Source organism: Poecilia formosa, unplaced genomic scaffold (assembly GCF_000485575.1).
Source record: "Poecilia formosa unplaced genomic scaffold, Poecilia_formosa-5.1.2 Scaffold171, whole genome shotgun sequence".
NCBI classification, from domain to species: Eukaryota; Metazoa; Chordata; class Actinopteri; order Cyprinodontiformes; family Poeciliidae; genus Poecilia; species Poecilia formosa.
The window spans coordinates 1,240,112-1,247,991 of record NW_006800110.1 but is presented as its reverse complement, the minus strand read 5'-3'; positions in this window follow the sequence as shown (position 1 = coordinate 1,247,991).

Here is a 7,880-nt window from a genome sequence, read left to right as displayed (position 1 = left end):
AGTATTAAAGTTTGGGTATTTTAAGAATGTGGCAGATTTAGGGGTTTTATTGTGCTGCATAGCTAAATTGTTGTTATACTGACATGTCAAGAACAGAAGTTAATCTTCCAATTAGCTGAGTAGCAAAGTTAGCAATTCAGTTGTTCAATTCACATCCTAATTAAACTAATTTGAAGAAATATTTTAAGTATGCTAAGCAGCATTTTTGCTACATAGCATAATTGATAGTAAAATAAATGTTTCTACTTGACAGTATTTGAAAAAATACTTTAAAAGTAGCATGGTTGGGTAAAATCACTAAAAAATGTAATTATTTCAAGTTTTTTTTCTTTTGTAACTTTCCTTGTTGAGTTTTACTGTTTTCTTTTTGCTTGAGGACAGTTGTTTGCTACTGCGAAAATATTTTTTTTATTAGCTTAAATACCACTCTTTCCCTCCTGCTGTAAATTTTTCAACTTCACACATGAAAGAGAAAAGTTTATAGATACAAACTTGTTAAAATGTGATCATAAAACAGAGACTGGGCCAGATAAACACCATAAAACTGACCCAGATGGAGGCGTGAAGCATAAAACATGTTTTAGATTTGCTGTCCTCTCTGTGTAATCAAAAGTCTCCTGAAGTTATTTTTGTATCTGGAGGGATAAAAACATGAATGATAAAGTTTATTTCTGTCTGAAAATAACTCACTGATTGGGTTTTGCAACAGCTGAGTTCAAAGGTTGTACACATGAAAACATTTGCAGAACTTTGTAGAAAGATTTTGTTCTGACAAAATCAGTTCTGGCAGCTTTTTAGAAACTCAAATTTGTACCAATTCTTTTTTTCCAAAGCAGCTGAAACTCAATCTGATTGGATGGTGGATGGAGAGAGTCTGGGACAATTACCATTAAGTCTTGGCATAGATTTTCAGGTGGAATTAGGTTTGGGCTTTAACTAGGCCATTTTAGAACATTCTGTTCTCATTAAAATCAATCTGCATCTACAATCAGAATGGTTCAAATGGAAGCGGATTAATGCAGATGCATTATGTCCTCCGTTAAAGGTGAGATTTCTATTGAGAAGTGGAAATTTTCTAAAATAGCAAATATTATGTTCCTGTATGGGTGAGAGGTGAAGCACTGCAAAAACACTCAGTCTCAGTTTCTACTGCAAACATCTCAGTGCACCTGAAATGAGACAAAACTCACTTAAAAGTAACTTTTCAGCAAGATAAAGGGGATTGATTTAAGTCACTAATTCCTTAATATACATTTTTAAAAAGTTCTGATTCCACTGGCAGATTAACAAACGTTTTTTAACTACCATAAATCCTGTTTTGATGATTATTTGTTGTACTTTTTAACGTATTCATTTATTTTTCTTCCTTTTTGACCATATTGTTTCTTAATTAACTGATATTCTAAATATAATTGTTTGCTTTTATTTTCTTTATTTATTTATTAGATTTAAAACAGACCTGCTGTTAGCAGAAGGCGCCACATGAGGGCGCTGTCGGACTTCACTGCTCTGACGTCTGGGTCCTCTGGTCCCGGGGCCCAGCGTGGGCCATTTGTCGGTGACGCGCTTTAAATGCAGAAGGTGAACCGGAACCAGCAGAACCACAGAGTTCCGCCTTTTCGAGACTTTATGCACATTCAGCTGAACTTTTCTGCGATTTAATAAACTCTCCCGTCTCGGCTCGGTTCCGTTCGGCTCGGTTCGGTCTGCAGGTCTGAGGCGCCGGTGAACAGAAGAGCGACCTGGACCGAACCGCGCGTAAAGGTGAGGACCGGGATTCAGGAGCGGCTTTTCCTCACCTGTCAGCCTGTGGTTCGGTTCGGTTCGGACGTGTTTCCCGCTCAGGATGACAGCAGCCAGGTGAACTGCAGGTGGATGAGATGCGACCATGATCTTTACGCAGCGCCTCGCTCTGCTGCTGCTCGGCGTCTCCCTCATCCACACGGTCAGTCCAAACTCAGCCTGCACGTCTGATGCTGCATGACGTCTGTTTGTAGATGCAACTGAAACTTTTTCATTCCATCAGTTTCTACAACTTTTTTCATTTTATTTCATAAATACATCAGAAAACCACTAAATCTTACCAGGTATTTTCTAAGTACACTTGAAATAAGAAACTTTTCAGCAAGACACACGATCTTGTTTTAGGTCAATAAATCCTTAATATTGATGAAAAGTTTTACTTCCACTGATATAACGTCGGAAAAAATCAATTAAATAATCTGCTAATGGTACAAGTATTTCCATCAATATTAAATAACTATTGACTCAAAACGAGCTCATATCTTCCTGAGAAGTTACTTTAAGTTAGTTTTGTCTTATTTCTAGTGTATTATATTTGCACTTAAAACTAGAACCAAGTTACTTGGTAATATTGTGTTTTTCAGTGTATTCTGTCTGAGACACATGGTTTATTTGGGATTTCTCCACGGTTTCAGTGTAAATTGTGAATCTTCTTCCTCTTTTTGAAAAGCTGCCAGTGAAGGCAAAACTTTACTGATAAACCAGCACTTTTTTTTGGACACTTTTGGCTCTGCTGCATTTTTCTAAAAAATACGAGCAGATTCACTTTCTGGCTGCTGGAGGAACATTTTAAGATTTCCTTTTGGCTCAAGTCTGGAAACTAAAAGCCTGATTTGTTCCTTCCAGGGTTTGGATAGAACAGTTGACTTTTTAAGTGGCTTTTTGCTTCAGTAGATGCATCCAAGGTGAATGTCAGCCGTCCAGAAATCCACTCAAGACACCGATTATGTGACGGGTCAAGATTTACACCTCAAAAATACAAATTCTAACCAAATACTTTTGTCCTGTTTCCTTAATATTGATAATAATAAAAGCACTAGTTCCACCAGCAGATTATTCCACTTATGACCTGGGAAAGTGTTTTGTTTTTAGTGAAATAATCTGCCAGCAGAACTAGATCTTATTCATTAAAATTAAGAATTATTGACTTAAAACAAACTCCTACTTCTTGCTGAAAACTGACTTGTTAGTTTTGTCCTGTTTCAAGTGTAAAAATATATTTGCAGTAGAAACTAAATACAAATTCATGGTAATATGTTGTGCTTTTGCAGTGTGAGGAGGTATTTTGCTCATGCTTATAGAGCATTAGCTTATCAAGCTTTTAAAAACCTCACAGCATCACTTTGCAAATCAAATCTAATAATTTTATTGCTGCTGATGCGTCGTCTCTGTGCAGCGATGAAATCTGAAATCTGAGAAGTTTAAACGTCTTAGAAACAGCAAAGAATCGATGTCTGATGAGAGTTACAGTCAGATCGCTCCTATGCTTCCTTCTGATTCGTCTCTCTGCAGAAGAAGAGTCTGCAGACTGGAAATGTCTTCACTTTTTCTGTTTATTATTGATCCAAAAACATTAAACTCTTCAAGAGAGATAACGTTGCTTTGCAGTTTAGAGATAAAAATGTAGGAAGAGAGCTTGTATTATTTGTCAATGTTCATTAAAATAACATTTTTGTTGTTATTCTCTAACATTGCAGCTTTAAAGCCCTTAAAATCCACATGTGCAGCATATTTACCTGCAGAATAATTTAAATATTCCTCGTCATGTAAAGAAGGACACAAAGATCAATGTGGAAAATGTTGATGCTTAAGTTTGAGGAAAATTACCTCAAAACTACGACGGCGTATCAGGGCCACTGCAGATATGAAACAAAGGAAGGAAGAGTAGATTTCTGCCAAAAAACTCAGAAATTTTGAGATTAATCTCAGAAATGTTCTAGAAAAAAAACATTATTTTTTCAGCTTGAAAAGCAAAAGATTAGCTAGAAAAAAATCTGAAATTTTGACATTAAACTCATACATTTTTAAGAAAACAAATTTAATTTTCTGAGCCTGAAAGTAAAAAAATATTGCTAGAAAAAAAAAATCAAAAATGTTTAGATTAATATTACAACTTTTATTGAAAGCAATACAAACTAGTAGATTTCTGAGTTTCAAATGTAAAAAAAAATTGACTTTTGGAAATTTTCTGGGTTTCCACCAAATATTTGTACATTAGTTCTGCCTCATTTCAAGTGGACTAACATATTTACACTAGAATGTGTGTTAAGATTTTGTGTTTTTGCAGTGCGGCAGGAGTATGAGCGGAAAACATGGAAAACGCAGATAAAAAAACTATTTTTTAACACGTGAAGTTGGCAGGTTGGTTCAGAGCGATAACAGTCCCAGCAGGAAGTGAGGAAAGCAGAAGAAAAATGTGCGTTCTGAGCGGGCCGACAGCGCTGACATCTTGGCAGTATATCTCAGTGTAAACAGACCTCCCAGCACACTTACACACACTCACTACATCAATGGAGTCAGGTTTGGTGTGTGAACTCGCTCTGTTGGAAAGTTTTTCCCTTCATCCATACTGTGCCGTTTGTGTACCCCGTGTTTGAGAGTGTATCCTTGGTTACCACCAGCCGTACCAGGACACACACAGGTTAAACACGGAGGTGGCAGCCATTTTTCTGCTGCCTGAAAAACGGTGAGGTTGCCACCTTTTCATCGTGGCAACACGATGAAAAGGTGATAAAAGCATCAGGAGAATGGATTCTTCAAAGCACGCAAAAATTCAAGACTGTCCAATCCAGTTTTTTTATGCAACTGAAGGTATTTTTTATCTAAAGTAGTTGCATATTAGACTTTTACTAAAGACTTGGTTCAATTTGGAACCAAATATGCAACATGTGTTAAATTTTCAGCTGCTGTGGATCTCTTTCCCGCCGGACTGTGTTAAATGAACCAAACCTTTTGGAAACCTGTTCCCCTCCTCGCCTGTGGGGGGCGCTGCACCAACAAGGAAACAACACGAAAACCTCCAACGAAGACACTAAGTTCTTAAAATGTAAACAAAAATGGAGTAGCGTCAGATTTGAGCGGTTGTAGGATTTCTGTTGTTATTTCTGGCAAGAAAATACAAAGAAAAACTATCCATTTCTCCTTAGCGCTAGGCTGGCGCGGTTGTTTTGGTTGTATTTTCCAGAATGTCCTGCGATTTAGTCCACTTCCTGCTTTTGGAGCAGTCTGCGGTCCGTTTGGTCACGTATCCAGTCAAACCGCACCAGAGTTCACTTCAACCGAACAGAGACCGAGGTTAGTAGGTGAACCACAGGTCACTATTTTGGACGGACTAAAGTGTGTTTATAGCGGACTAAACAGGGCGGGTGGGAAGTGGAAAGACAAGATGGCCGCTGTTAAAAACAAACAATGTGACATCTGAACTGTTAATAAAACTAAAAAAAATGCTTTTTTCATATTGCCCTACATTTTGGGGTCATGGAAGCAGGTAGGCTACACTGCAAAAAACACAAAATATTACCAAGAATTTTTGTTCTACTTTCTCGTGCAAACTTCTCAAAATACAACAAAAATAACAAGTAACTTTTCAATAAGACATAGGAGTTTGTTTTAAGTCAATAATTTCTGAATATTGATGAAAAAGTTCGAGCTATAAGTGAAATAATTGAGAAAAATGTCATATTCCAATGGCAGATTATTTCACTTATATACAGCTAACATTTTTTCACCAATATTAAGAAATGATTGACTTAAAACAAGCTTCTATATTTTACTGAAGAGTTATTTCTAAGATAGTTTTGTCTTAAGTGTACTAAGATGTTTGTACTAGAAACTAGACCTGAAATGCTTGGTAAGGTTTAGTGTTTTTCCCTCTGCAGCTTCTTAAATAAAACCAGAATGAGCTTCACTGAGGATTTTTAAAGCTCCCGTTCATCTTAACTTTCGTCCCTGAGCTGCAGAAAGCAGCCAGAGGTGAACAGGTTTCACCAACATGAACTTTCCTCCAGAGAGCTGAAGGATGAATTCAACAGACGGCAGATTTGTTAACGTTGGTGTTGATGTCCGTTATGTTTATGTCCTCCTCGCCCTGACAGGTTGATGGGAGGTTTCCTTTCTGCTGGCTGTACTGGGAGATGGAGCGAGCCAGAGGAGAGTGTCAGACACAACTACAGCAGCAGACGCCAGGCGCTGAAGGTAAAACTGCTTCAGCTGAAAAAAAACTGTTAAAAACCCTGAAAACATGAACTGAAATCAGTTTTCATGGTTTATATGAGGAGGAGGATGTGCTGAATGTTGTCTCAACACTTAAGATATTAGTGGATTATTAATAACATGGAGACGCATCTTTTATCTCCTCTAATTCACACCTTCCCTCACACCTCCCACAGCAGCAGACGGAGAAACGCCTCAGAGATGTTAAACATAAACTTTGTTTTCATTTGTTTCTATTAAACAAACAACAAATGCAATGAGGTGTTAAAAATCCCCACAAAATTTACAGAAAGGGAAGCAAGTAGAACATTAAAACAAACATAAAAGTAACATTTTTATTGTTTAGATGACTGAGATGTTATAGATTTATAAAAGTGGATTTATAAAGTCCGCAGATGGTTAGTTATGTGTTAAAAAAGGAAATAAAACAAAGAATTCAATCAAGAAGCCTTATGTTACACAAATATAAAATATATCCTATAATAGTGTGAGGGTAAAGTAAAGATAAAACTAGTAAAATGGAACATGTTGACAGTGAAAATATTTGTAATTTGTGAAAAATATAAAAGAAAATGTCACAAAAAATTTGTTTGAAGACATAAAGTTCAAGAAACAGCTTGTTAAAAATGTCTTAAAGCACACAATGATCTGTAGGCGTAAATCTGAAGTCCTTTAGTCCCGTCAGACAGTCAGTTCCTGGAACCACACACAAAGAAAATAAACCTCGTAAAAGAACACGCAGGGTCAGTGCGACCCGATCAGACCGCAGAGTGAAAACCCGCCGGATCCAAACAACCCCGACTCTTTACACCACAGGAAGGTTAAAGAAACTTGAAATCCGAAACTCTTCATGTGTTTTTGCTCAGAGCTCTTCTGGGAAACTGTCCCCTCTGATTCAGCCTCTTTTCTCCAAGGACATTCTTGGAGTTCAGACTTTCCTAATAAACATTTTCCTCTAAACTGTTGAAGGTGAGCAATGTTTTAAAGAAACAGTTGTTGCTGCCGATAAGTCTAGAAATAAAAGTTCATTTATAGACTATATAGGGAATAAAATCATATAATCACAATTGCTGAGCACAGAGGTGGAGGAGTAATGATCGGGGCTTGTTCCACAGTCATTAACTGGACCATGAAGTCAAAGATTTGGCCCAAACTGGGTCAACAGGACAATAAACCCAAACACAGCAGCAAAACTGCAGCAAAATGGCTGCAAATGAGAATGTGTTGCAATGGCCTAGTCAAAGTCTGGACTTCAAACTAATCAAAATGCAGTGGTGGGATCGTGAGAGAGCTGCAGAAATGAATGAATGAAGCAACATTTTCACAGAGTGGACTAAATGTCTGAACTCTGACCTGAATAAATACTGAAATTTAAGATTTAAAGTTTGATAATCTGTCTTTTTGTGTGAATATGGATTAGATAAACCACAAGCTAAAGGCTCATTCCCCCAGCACTGGTCAAACGTTTCCTAACTGATAATCAAATGTTGCCTCAGCAGATTGAGCAACGCTGCGTTTTTATCAGGCTCTCCTCTCAGAAACGTGTCGAACCCAGAAGGTCAAACTGATACGAAGGATTTCTGTAAAACCTGAGGCCAGATTTTAATTCAGCCAGTATCACACTGTCAAGAGATAATCCACACTGTTCAGATTACATCCGACGGCCGTCTGTTCATCTGGAGTAATCACTGATGAGAACAGAATCTCATTTTTTATTCAACTTTTTTTAACTTGAAAAACTAAATTATATAAACTAAGCAGTAAATGAGAAACAGGAAAAAGAGAATAAAGACAGCAGAGGAAAATAATATGGTTATTACAGGGCTCAGATGGATGGATGGATGGATGGATGGATGGATGGATGG